Below are 13,543 nucleotides of genomic sequence, written 5' to 3'. Positions count from 1 at the left end.
AACCTAGAAAAATCAGGCCACTTTGCCCAGTTTTCCTTTTCTGGGTTGTTTAAACATGCACATGCGCACATATACATAAACACAGAAACAGAGGCACACGCAATTATTGGAAAAATAGGCACACCCTATTAGTACAACTGAGAGAAATACCTTTAAAAAAAAAAGATTTTATTCATTTATTCATGAGAGACACACAGAGAAAAAGAGGCAGAGACACAGGCAGAGGGAGAAGCAGGCCCCAAGCAGGGAGCCCAACATGGGGCTCAATCCCGGGTCTCCAGGATCACACCCTGGGCTGAAGGTGGTGTTAAACCGTTGAGCCACCCGAGCTTCCGAGAATTACCTTCTTAACTATGCCCCTTTAAAGACACTCAGCATTTATTCAGCCTTCTTCAACACTTACTGAATACCTACTGGGTATGTGCCAGTTACAAGACATGACAGATAAGCTGGCTTTAGAATTTCGTATTTCAGGTCTTCAAAGAAATATTAAGTCTTGCCTGGCAATGTAACTTCATTTAATAAACATTGTCTACCAGGTGCTAAGGCAAAAAAATAATAAAAGGCCAGTAGTTGGGCAGTCTGGGTGGTTCAGAGGTTTACCGCCACCTTCAGCCCAGGGCATGATCCTGGAGACCTGGGATCGAATCCCACGTTGGGCTCCCTGCGTGGAGCCTGCTTCTCCCTCTGCCTGTGTCTCTGCCTCTCTCTTTCTTTCTCTTTCTGTGTGTGTGTGTATGTGTGTGTCTGTCAGGAATAAATAAATAAAATCTTTAAAAAAACAAAGAAAAAAGAATCTAGTTGTTTAAGATAGTGTTTTTGAGTGACGCCCCCGTGGCTCAGTGGTTGAGCGTCTGCCTTCAGCTCAGGGGTGATCCGTGTCCTGGGATTGAGTCCTACCAACATCAGGATCCCCACAGAGAGCCTGCTTCTCCCTCTGCTGTGTCTCTCATGAATAAGTAAATAAAATCTTTTTTGTGTGTGTGTGTTTTTGAGGGCAGCCCCGGTGGCGCAGTGGTTTAGTGCTGCCTGCAGCCCGTGGTGTGATCCTGGAGACAGAGGATCGAGTCCTGCGTCAGGCCCCCTGAGTGGAGCCTGCTTCTCTGCCTGTGTCTCTGTCTCCCTCTCTCTCTCTATGAATACATAAATTTAAATAAATAAAAGTGTTTCGCATTATATGTTCATATTTTATAAGGAAAATTTTTTCTAGAAGTTTAGGAAACACTGAAGTAAACCAAATTAAGCAGCTTATTTTCCTTTCTGCACTTCAAATATGTTGCTATGGCTTCCTTCTGCAAAAGGCTAAGATAGTGGGCATAGTAGCTCTCTCCGTATGAAATCTCTCAGGGTTCCCGGCTGGCTTAGTCAGTAAAGCCTGTTGACTCTCAACCTCAGAATCATGAGTTCAAGCCCCACATGGAGCCTACTTACAAAAAAGAAAGAAAGAAATCTCAAATTTCACTAGCCATTCTATTAACCTGAAACATCTCTTAGAGAACACTTAGGAAAATATGGATTAAGGTAAAATGTGCTAACCGACAAAATAGAGGTATAAACAAAGTCCTATAGAAATACAGAAGAATTCTGACTCTGTGGACAAAACAACCATGAGCTAAGCCTCTGAAGAATGGATATAAAAGTTCTGCCAGAATGGAAGTACAAAAGATGAATCTATTCAGGAACAAGTTGCCCATATTGGCTAGAAGACCAGAGTCAGACGGGGACAGGAAGTACGAGACAGGGATGAGAGTTTCAATTGGCCATGTCATGGAAGGGCTGAGTGCTCTCTGATAAGGCTTGGGTTCCAGGGCTTCTGGGTGGCTCAGGTAGTTAAGTGTCTGTCTTTGGCTCAGGCCATCATCCCAGGGATCTGGGACTGAGTCCTGCATTAGGCTCCCTGCTCCACAGGGAGCCTGCTTCTCCCTCTCCTTCTGCAGCTCCCCCTACTTGTGCTCTCTCTCTCTCTCTCTCTCTCTCCCCCCACTCTCTGTCAAATAAATAAATAGAATTAAAAAAAAAAAAAAAAGACTTGGGTTTGATCCTGTATGCATTAAGGAGCCACCGAAATCTCTAAGCTAAGAACTAACTTGGTCATCTACGTGTTGTATGAAAATTTTTCTGGTAGCACCATGTAGTCCCATTCTATAGAATGGGAAGACAAAGGCAGGATAAACAATTTGAAAGATACAGCTATGTAGCATGCAGAAGGTAATGAGGGGTGCTATTATGGGAGCTGTGGGGACAGGAGAAAACCAGAGACAGACTGACAGGTCTCAAGATGTGAGAGGAGACAGACAAATACTGTAGAGTCTCTCGAATGTGGAATCTAGAAAACAAACTCACAGAGACAGAGAACAGTTTGGTGGTTGCAGGCAGGGGGAGGGGGGGAGGATAGGTCAAGAAGGGAGTGTGGAAAAATAAATAAATAAATTGGTGAGTCATACCAGAAATGGGGGGAGGGGGCAGAAAGGAAAGTGTGAGAGGAAAGTCAAAGCAGGCTGTCAGTGAGTGCAAGGGCAGCAATGTCACCAACCAGAGTTCATGTCTTCTTTCTCAGAGACAAGGTAAGATGAGTACAATCGGAAGAATGAAGGAAAATTCATGACATTCACGTTCCTAATCTTCTTGGCAAGATAGAAAAGATCATCTCCTGAGAGTAAGGACTTTTGAACTTGTCCAAAGGTGGAGAAAGCAAAGAAAGGCTTGAACAAAAGGACAGGAAAAGGCATGCTGAACCCCCCAAGAACTGTTATCTTCTCTTCACCTGAACCAGTTTCCCATTCAGGCAAGAACTGGGCTTAAAGTCTTTCATTTTGATTAAGTAGATGCTGATAAGCATTCTAGTCCATAATGCACTGTGTAGACTCAAATTCCTTAATTTTCCTGAGGTTGAAGGGCAAGGGTTTTGAGGGACACTCTCTTCCCAATCAAACTCCTGCCTCTCCTGTCACACAGTGAAAATTCTAAACCTGAACAGATATACACTGACACATGCCTCCAGTTATGCAAATGACACATAGAAGTGTTATACATAGAAGCAAAATATCAAAGAATAAAAACATCAAATGACACAAAAAAGTATATGCAGAGTTCTAGCATCTCAGATTACATATTTAAATTTATTCAGGTACTATGAAATCCAAACCCCCAAGCAACCTAACATTCAAAGTAGGCAGATAAGAGATTAGATGGTTAAGGTTCACCTAAGAGGCACCTGCCATCTGCTGCAGCCTTATTTATGAAAGCAACCAATTTTTATGACACAAGTATTCTGAGTTCAGGGAAGTACTCAGGAGAAGTAAAAGAGAAACAGAAGATGTGATCTCTGCTTTCAAAGAGTTATGATCTTTTTTTTTTAAGGAGTTATGATCTTATTGGTGAACCTAAAGTATAAGAAATAGGATAACAGACAAAAAAAATTTTTTTTAAGGAATGGGATAACAGACAAACTTAAAAGAGCATAATAAAAGACAAGACATAGTTTAAAACCAATGTGTGTATTGTGTGATAAAAGAGAGCTCAGTGTCAGCTTAAATGTATACCTTGTGAACATCTACTTTGTGTGGGCATGTGTGTGCTTCAAAAAGCCACTTCAAAGATTTCCTTCCAAAGCTTCACTCCCTCAGGCTATCATGCTCCTCTCTGACCTCTCTTACCTCAATCACACTGTCGGAGTATTTCCTGGGTGCAAGGACCCTGTCTTATCCTTACATGTGCAGTCATGTTGGATCAAAAGCCTGAAGAAAGGCTCAGAGGCAGGAATGAAAACCAAGACAGGGAAACTGAGACCATTCCGGTCAGAATGGAGAGTCCTGATAAAGAAGCAGTAGAGGTGGGCAGCCCCGGTGGCCCAGCAATTTAGCGCCGCCTTCAGCCCAGGGTGTGATCCTGGAGACCTGGGATTGAGTCCCATGTGGAGCTCCCTGCATGGAGCCTGCTTCTCCCTCTACCTGTGTCTCTGCCTCTCTCTTCTGTCTCTCATGAATAAATAAATAAAATCTTAAAAAAAAAAAAAAAAAAAAAAAGCAGTAGAGGCTGAGTTTGGGTGAGTTCAAAATGGGTAGATGGAGGAACAAGCTGAAGGCTAGCCCAACAGGTTTATGCTGAATGTAGTATGCAACAGGCAGCTATGATTAGCCCCTGAGCAGGCTGGTGATCTGATGTTAATGAGATTTTTGTTTAACAGTTCTGGAGAAGATGGTTTAACTTGATAGAGTGAAGTGAGAAGTCACTGGAAGTAGGTCACTTAGGAGGCTTCTATAGGAACCAAGTGTGAGATAAGAACATTAGGGGCTGGTTCAGGTGGGAGATGAAGACCAGCAATTAGGCATTATCTAGCCACAAAAGACCTAAGCAAATACAGGTAGAAGATAACAGTAATAAAAAAAAAAATTAATTAAAAAAAACCTTATTGAAAAAAACCCTTATTTATTTTACAGCTTGTTCAATATTCACAATTCAAAAAACCCAATAAAACATGTTAGTAAAGTTGCAGAAGGCTGGGGGGAAACAATGGTTACAGTATTTTATGGAGGGTCACAGCACACTGAGAGGCAAATTAGCAGAGTGGTTATTTAAGAGGATGATCTTTGGACACCTACCTGAGTTTGAACTGGGCTCAGACACTTCCTATTAGTGTGTCCCTGGAAAATGACTTTATCTCTGAGTGTCTGTTTCCCCATCTGTAAAATGAGGATATGAATTCCTATTACCTCCCTCATAGGGTGTTATGGAAAGTGGATGGGCTTTATATGTATCAATATGTCAGAATGTATGCAAACATTTTAATAAGTTGCAAATGATGGTGGTAAGTGTTTTGAAAAAAGGGGTACTGACAATTACTTTACCTGGCAATCGATGTCTCTGAGATGAATGAAAGCTGCGACCTCAAGGAGAAGAATTAGTCTTGTGAAGGGGGGCAGGAAGGAGACAAAGAGCATTTGCAGAACACCCAAAACAGAACCAAACTGGGCTTGGAGATGTGGAGGGAATGACCTCAGCCCAGGGAACAAGGGGGAGAGAACAGGAGGTAGGCAGGGAGGTGGGCAAGGGCAGATCAAGCATGCCCCTTTAGGGCATGACAAAGCTGAGATTTTATTCTCAGTGTAAAGCCCTTGAATGGTCTGAACAGTTTTACACAGAGGAGAGAGATGCCTGGTTTACTGTATATCCTTTATGAACCATAAATCATCTACTACCTTTTGCAAAAGATTATGCAACCTCCAGAAAATAAAGCTAAGTAGATCCTAGTACTTAGGGATCCCCAAGTACATCCCAGTTACATGTTCTCCTTTCTGTGATGGTTTTTACAGTATAATATCACAATACCCAAAAACATAATCGCTTGAAATGCTCACACCTGAAACATTACACCATTCACGTGTGAAGAAAATACTTTTGGAAAAAAGACATCATGTACATCTGAAAAGATACTCTACTCTCTTGCATTCTGTTTCCAGTCTATCCATTTACCTTCTCAGGAGATTACTGACAAGTATGACCATTAGTCATCCTGAACAGAACACACATTTTGTTTTGTTTTGCAAGCAATGGTCAGTATTTTCTCTGTCAGCCCATATTCTTTTCTTCAAACTCCCTTATTGCCTATAATAATGCTCCTACAAAGAGCTTAAGATAGAGAATTGGAGAATAAGAGGTCAATTCTAAAGCTACTAAAATTTAGGGACATGCAGTGATAATGACAAGCTCAGCTATAAATCTGAAAGCCGTTATTTTGGACTTCCACAAAGAACTGTCCCTTTTTGATCAACATGAGGACTTTAAAAGCACCTGTCTTGGAAAGAATCACAGGGTGTATTCTTTTTTTTTTTTTTTTTTTTCAGGCAAAAGAACAGAATTTTAAAATATGTTATAGAAATGTTCTAAGGAGTTTTCCCAGGTGAAAGCTACAGCACCAGGCCTGCCTCACTCCATGGCTCTGCCAGGAACGGGGACCCAACTACAGTATGATTTAGGAAAGAGTGTGAGAACATGGAGCAACTGTCCTGGCAAGGGGTGGAAACCGGTGGGGGTGGGGAGAAGCACATTCAAACCTCCTGATGTTCCTGCCACACTGTCACTTGGCCAAAACCCAGAAACAGGAAGACATCACTACCGTGGAATACTGATAGCATCTCCAGCTTCCAGATGCACACTGTTGAGTATCTCTAATTCCTATTGGCCCTGTTCCATCCCTCTATTCCCTGCAATCAGGGCCACTTCCTGGGATAATCTAAACCAGCCTCAGCTAATAAAGCACAACTGGAGGACAAGCCTACAAGTATGAACTCTCACACCATAGCAGGAGGTATATGACCCTTTTGGCCATCAAGAATTTAGAGGCTTACATTGTATATCTCCTATTTCTATAAAACCTATATACAAAAAAAAAAAAATCCCTATATACAGATGTTACAGAAAAGGAAATCCACTGCCCTGAAGCAACTTACACCAAATATGTATCACACTGCGGTTGATTTGGCTAGCTGTCCATCTCAGTGAGAAGGAGAACTGAAATAAAACTTCAGACCAAATCATCACCAGATTCGGGCAGCCACATGGATGTACATGGATGGGCACATGAAGAAGATGAGTCTTATCCTCCTGGCTATTTCTTCTCCATTATGCGTCCATTTGATGCCCCACTAACTTCTTGCAACACATTCTTCCCATTAACATCCAATTCTCAGACCACCCCTCTATGTTCTTGCAGAAAATATCTCTCATTAGTGTAATCTTTTTTTTTTTTTTTTTACTTTTCACACTTTACCATCTGTTAAATCAATGGAGCCAGGACATGAGCCCTACTTTTAACACTTTCACTCATTCAGTCAACAATCACTGTTTTGTTCTAGGCCCTGCTCTACAAGCTCCCACTGATTGGATGGGCCAGTCATTTACCTTCCCCAGACCCCAGTTTCCTCACTTAAAGAAAATGGCAATAACATTGTTCCTTCATATGGTCACAAACCCAGTATGTGGATTAAGTGATACAACATAACCAAAAGTACCTTGTAAACTCAAATGAGAAATAGATGTTATACCCATGCTGCCACCACACTCTTAAGGCTACACAGCACATACTTTTCCAAAACACACATATATATTACTTCACTGGATTCTCACTGTAAGTTGGCCACATAGGATTATTAATATTCTTCTACAGATGAAAAACCAAGGTGCCAAGAATATAAGTGACTTCCTGAAGAAGCTAAGACTAGAATCCAAGTCCCCTGACTTATCATCCAATGCTATTTTTACTATACTTCAGCTGATTTTCATAAAGACGTTTGGAGAAAAATACTTATTTCTTTTTAGTTTCATTAAGTTACACCTCACTTCCCCCAAAAACCCATTCCATCATCAACTCAAGGCAAGACTTCTAGTCTGTGCTCTTTCCCCCTTATACCTTGAGATACATCAGGCAATAAATAACTTTATAGTTCCTAAAGTAAGTAAAGGGAAACAAACCCTCCCCTCTTGGAAATGAGAGAATGAGGCCATATTTTACTTTCTTTGAATAGAGACAGGCATGGAGTCACAGGAATCATAACCAAGCCAGGTGAGAAAATGCTCACAGTCTGCTGGTTCTGAAGTGAAACAAGCGACCACTGGCAGTAGCCTGCTGCCACAGGACTCCATAGGGCTGCAGCTACACAGCAATTAAACATAAGCCCTCAAGGCTTCAGGCTCCATGAACAGGTTCAGTATTGGGAAGGATGGTTTCTACTTAGTCATGCTCCAGAAAACCTGTTTTGGGGGGCACCTGGGTGGCTCAGTTAAGCATCTGCCTTCAGCTGAGGTTGTGATCCCAGGGTCCTGGGATAGAGCCCTGCATGGGGCTCCTTGCTCAGCGGGGAGTCTCCTTCTCCCTCTCTTTTCTCCTTCTGTGCTCCCCCTGCTTATGCTCTCTTGCTCTGTCAAATAAATAAGTAAAATCTTAAAAAAAAAAAAAAACTATTGTTGAGTTCCAATGGTAACTGTTAGAAATCTGTAAATGATATTTTCAAACTTTCACCGTACTTGTATTTCTCACAACCTTAAATTGTATACCACACTACTAAATATAGACCAGCCCTCATTAAAAATACTCTTTCAATAGTCATACTGCCAAAGAAAGAGTATGAACAGATGGATCATTTGCTAGGCCAGCGTTCCTCACCTAGGCATATCCCTGGCATGAATAATTGACCCATACTGCCATAATGTATAGCACCCACCAAGTACAATACAAGAGCTTGGCCAGCTTCCACTTACATTCAATTCCTCACTTCTATATATAGCCACTCCTGAAAATTTATTTCAAGACCAAATGTAGTAAATCTGAACAATATACCTACATGTTCTATGCTTATTTCCAGAGAATTGAAAATATGTGTGTATAAAATCCCTAGTTAGGCTGCATAAGCCCCAGAATGAGAGTCAGCTGATGGCAGTCCTTCCATTGTCCTTTATTGTCCATTGTCTTATAAAACTTGGTAAGTTGGGACAGTTTTATACCCTTTCCATAATGATATAATGCTCTTCCTATGAAAGCTCTGTAGGAGGCAGTCTATAGATTGGAGAGCCATCCAACTCTCGCCCTCCGAAGTGGGGGATACATTAGATGTCGGAACAAGGTAATCTCAGGTAACTGCCATTAATTACTCCGCTCTGCCTACTGCTGGTCTCCACCTTCTATCATCTCAACAGAGACTGAGATCCCAGGCAGTTTGGGCTGAATAAAATGTACCACTCTGGATGGAAACTCCAGAATGAATCCCCAACTCAACCACTTGGGGTTTTCTGATGCTAAAATGGCCCAAGGCTTGACTCTATGGACCTCCTTAAGCACCCTTTCCCCAGGGATGTGTGTGTTAGGAATATGATATTTAGTCATCTTGATGACCCTGGCAACAGGAGCTGCCAAACAGGGCTACCACACAGTAACTAAATCCTCAGGTCCTATAATACAGTTTGGTATCAGTGTCAACCATGCACCTGCACAGACAGTATGAAAGCTGACCATATGCCAGTTGAGAGCCCTGTGTATAAGCCCAATGCTGCAAAACTAAACTTAGATTACAGCATATTTCCTGACATTTTCTATGAGGCTGCATGCCTGGTAAAAATCTCACTGCTGGCTGAAGTTTACCTACCTTACCAAAGGGTCCCCTGGAAACTGTACGGTGCACCCACACTAACACCACTGTGTCTAAGTGAAAGAAAATAAAATTCAAGTCTGGACTTTTAGAGCAGAATACCAGTTCCCACCATGTCTTGACATTACTGTAAAAAAAAAAAAAAAAAAGGACTATCCTTTTCTTTCTCATGTTTAGGCTATTGTGAATCTGTGTCTTTATTTCTAAGACTTCAGCCTTCTATAGCACTCCACATGAAATAAGGGAAATTTCCTGGCATTTTTAGTTTAGTCTGGGTATGCTTGTTCTGACATTTCTTTTATTAGGATATTTAGAATTTCCTATTCACAAGTCCTCTTAAGGACCTTTTTTTTTTTTTTTTTTTTTTTTTTAAGTAGGCTCCACACCCAGGATAGAGCCTAACATGGGGCCCAAACTCACAATCCTGAGATCAAGACCTTAAGCTGAGATCAAGAGTCGGATGCTTAACCAACTGAGCCACCCAGGCATCCCTCTCAGGAACCTTTTACCCCCAAGAATGAGAGACATGAATCTGCTTCAAAGTCCAAGTTGGCAAACTTCCCATAATACCTAGCTCTAACTGTCCACTGTTCCAAATCTCAACCCAGCCTATTAAGACCTAGATGAATAACCCATGACACATCATATCATTAGGAAGCGCTCCAGTTATCAGCATCAGGATATATGCTCAATTCTCATTATTCACAGCAGTCACGCTCTCTAAAGTCTCCAAGAACACTGAATTAGCAAACACTGAACCACTGTTCCTAGGGGAAGTACACCTGTTGAGGTTCCTTTGAGCCGCTGGTTACATCAATACATTAACATTGTTTTAGAAGTGTTTTTGTGGGATCCCTGGGTGGCACAGCGGTTTAGCGCCTGCCTTTGGCCCAGGGCGCGAACCTGGAGACCCAGGATCGAATCCCACATCGGGCTCCCAGTCATCCCAGTGCATGGAGCCTGCTTCTCCCTCTGCCTGTGTCTCTGCCTCTCTCTCTCTGTGACTATCATAAATAAATAAATAAAAATTAAAAAAAAAAAAAGAAGTGTTTTTGTTTAAAGACACCTTATGTGATACGACGGGGAAAGTCCTGCAAGTTTGGATCTGGGCTTACAAATAAATTTTAGTGAGTAAACAAACTCAGAAATCCGAGGATAGACAGTATTTGGTTATCAGACCCAAGGCTTAAGACACAGTATATTCTACAAGGTTTTCCTCCCTTGAAAAGGAGCTGTCAAACCGCATCCCAGGTAGCAAGAATTTTTCTGGTTTCAGCACCTCCCACTTATACTCCTGCTTTTCCTACCTTAGCAGTTTATACTCTCAAGATTAGGCAGTCCAATTCTAAGCAGTCGTTGTTGCTGTTGTTGTCTTCATGTGGACAGATTCTAAATGGCTACAGACTGTTGGCAGCATTCCCTTTTCTCACCTATTACATGCTCACAAATCGACTTCTCGACCTTTAGATGGGCTCTCTAAAACAATCACAAATGAGCTTCGGTTATGCACAAACTTAACACACAAAAACTTTCTTTCACCAGGGTCTGCACAGGGTGTCTAACAAAGACCAAAAAACCAGACTTGATATGTTAAAATCGCTATAGTGTCATATTTTTATTTACATTAAAATTTTCCCAATGTATGTCACTTTTACCTCCTGAATTCACAACTCTCATTGTTTTATGAAGTCATAGTCAAAGTCTCAAAGCAATTTTTAGGATGGTTATTTAATTTATTTTACTAAGGCAAACTAGAACCTGCACAGCAAACCGATCCTGGGAAAGATACTGAGAAAAGACACAAAGTAAAACCTTCCTTTGGATTTGTTTTTGCAACCACCAGAGGTTGGTAACATGGCTGACACCATAAGCAGTGAAAAGGAATTTCCCCTTAAAGCACTCTTGTCAAACTGAACATCTGAAAGTGAAAGTTTTGGTTTCATAATGATCACGTCTGTAAGAAGTGTCAAACCCTTCAGGTAATCTCACAATTCTAAATCAGTTGGGGGAAGTGCCAACAACTGTTATTAAGAAAATCTCTCAAATCTTCAAAGACATTTATAAATAACATAATACAACTCCTCTTCAAAGCACATCATTCCTTGTAATTCCAGAACTTCTGTGATGTATTGGGACCAGATACTACCACCCTCTTACAGAGGAAAAGCAAATACAAAGATTATGTAAAAGTAACTTCTTCTGGTCACAAACTTAGTAGGTGACAGAGATTGGATTTAACGTCAAGTCTCCAGAAATAGGCCAGAGCTGTTTTTACTACAACATTCACAGTTTTGGAATGTAGTCCATGGTTATTTATAGCAGAATTATCTTCTTAATTGTATTGTGTTTTGGTCAACATAAAAATTAGTTTGCATTCTCTTCCAAATGGAAAGCAAAAGCGAGCTGCCCCAAAGTGTGACAAAAACAGTGGCAGGGGAAATCAACCTGGGATTAAAATTGCACTAAAATGGGCAGCCTGGGTGGCTCAGCGGTTTAGTGCCTGCCTTCAGCCCAGAGCATGATCCTGGAGATCTGGGATCGAGTCCCACGTCAGGCTCCCTGCATGGAGCCTGCTTCTCCCTCTGCCTGCGTCTCTGCCTCTCTCTTTCTCTCTATGTCTCTCATGAATAAATAAATAAAATCTTTTTAAAAATTGCACTAAAATTAAATAACCATTTGAGGGCTTTACATCCTTTCTACCATGGGGGGGATGATTTTTCAGCCAGATGCAACAGGAAACAGAAGAAAACGAACACGAAATTATGTCTTGAGTATGAGACAAGAAATTTCTGAAGAAAGTATTTCTAAACGCCTTATTTAAAATTAAGGCACTGAGATTTAGAGATGATAAATAACGTGTGCCGAGATCATGTCATCAGCACAGCCCTAAGGCACTGACCCCAAAGCTCCCTTTCAACTACCCACGCTACTCCTCGCAGTCACGCGCGGCAAGGAGGAAACAATGAACATTACAAGTTAGTGGACTAGAGCAAAGAGTTCAAGTGTGGTACGCTAACACGGTGTGCAAAACTGACCTTCAAACACTAACAGAAAAGCTATCGTTCCTTGGTTTTGTCTTTGAATGTTCAGAGGAACCAAATGCAACCCTTCATTCTCGTCAAGGTAGGCTTGGGTTTTGAAAAAGACTTGCAAGATCTACAAACTGGAAGATCGCACCTTTCAGACAGAAGGTAGCAACCAGCTGCGATAAAAACTAGAAGAGCCGCCTGCACTCCCGGCCCCTGGGCTGCTGGTTCTTATTAACCACAGAGAAGGAAAATACAACCAGCAAACACACAGCACCGACGATCAAAGTGAAACCGATTTTAATCATCTAGCTTAAGTAGACGAATATATGCCAGTGAAGCGCATAAAGGCTAATAGCCCCAGCAAGTACTGTCATCCTAACCTAAGATCATTTCAATGTCTCAGCGTCAGAAATCAGAGGAGACTTTAAGAAAAAAAAAAAGGAAAAGACCTTTGCGTTTCGGCGAGGCCTGCACTCGGTGCTGGAAGAGTGCGCCGTTCCGTTTTGGGGCAGGGAGCACAGGGAAGCGCAGGAGGGGAGCCCCGTGCCGGCGGCCCCGCCCGGCCCCTTCCCGCAGCCCTGCATCCAGCCCTGCTCCGCCGCCCGCCAGGGCCCCCTCCCGGCCCTCGCCCTCGCGCTCCCGGGATGCCTGCCCCGGGGACCCCCCTGGAGCCGGACCTCCCCCGGAGCCCCGGAGCCTCGCGAGCACCCGCCGGCCCCCCCCCGAGGACGCCTTCCGTCCGGCTCGGACGCCGGCCCACCCGAGCCCCCCGCAGGCCAGTCCGCCCGCACTCACCGCCTCGGGCCGGCCGGGCCCCGGGGGGCGGGGGCGGGGCGGGGCGGGGGCGCACTCCGGGGCGCACTCCGGGGCTCGCGCCCGCGCTCCCGCACGGCCTCCGGCTCCGCACACCCACACCCACACCCACACGCACACGCACACGCGGGCGGCGCGCGCCGAGCCGGCTCCGCGGCGGACGCGAGCGCGGAAGCGCGAGGAATCCCTGGAATGAGGCGCCGCCCGCCCTCCGCGGGGCTCCGCCTGGCCCGCCAGGACACGCCCCGGACACGCCCCCGGACACGCCCCTCCCGCCAGGCAGGTGGGGGCCGCGCCCAGGTGAGCCGGCCGGGCGGCGGGGCGGGGCCTCGCACGCGGAGCAGACCCCCCCCCCCCGCCGCGCGCCGGGCTGCGGCTAGCACCTACCCCGCGGGTGCCGCCGGCTGCCGGCCTGGAGGCGCCGGGACCCGGCATCTTACACCTACCTGTACCCCCAGGGCCCAGCGGGTGCGACACACCTTCAGGGTCCACGCACAACCGAACCTTGCGTGCGCGTCCAGGTGCGCGCTGCTGTGGACCAGGCGCGTTCCCCACACGCAC

The 13,543-nt window shown here is 44.1% G+C and overlaps 1 protein-coding gene across 4 annotated transcripts in view; it reads right to left on the bottom strand.

Moving 5' to 3' along the window:
• The window catches only part of VGLL4 (vestigial like family member 4), a 162,492-nt gene that overhangs the window by 148,248 nt on the left and 701 nt on the right, over positions 1-13,543 (bottom strand). The window contains exon 1 of one of the 4 annotated variants that reach the window (XM_072785130.1): positions 12,965-13,039. The exons of 1 other annotated variant lie outside the window; for it this stretch is intronic. The gene's annotated coding sequence lies outside the window, so the exon portion shown is untranslated. Of the gene's footprint in view, positions 1-4,601; positions 4,684-10,447; positions 10,495-12,964; positions 13,040-13,543 lie in introns of those variants that run through there. 2 more of the 4 variants (XM_072785131.1, XM_072785132.1) reach the window with 2 other exon arrangements.

This window comes from Canis lupus, chromosome 19 (assembly GCF_048164855.1).
Source record: "Canis lupus baileyi chromosome 19, mCanLup2.hap1, whole genome shotgun sequence".
Taxonomy (NCBI): domain Eukaryota; kingdom Metazoa; phylum Chordata; class Mammalia; order Carnivora; family Canidae; genus Canis; species Canis lupus.
The sequence above is the reverse complement of the archived record's forward strand: the minus strand, read 5'-3'. Positions and strand labels throughout refer to the sequence as shown.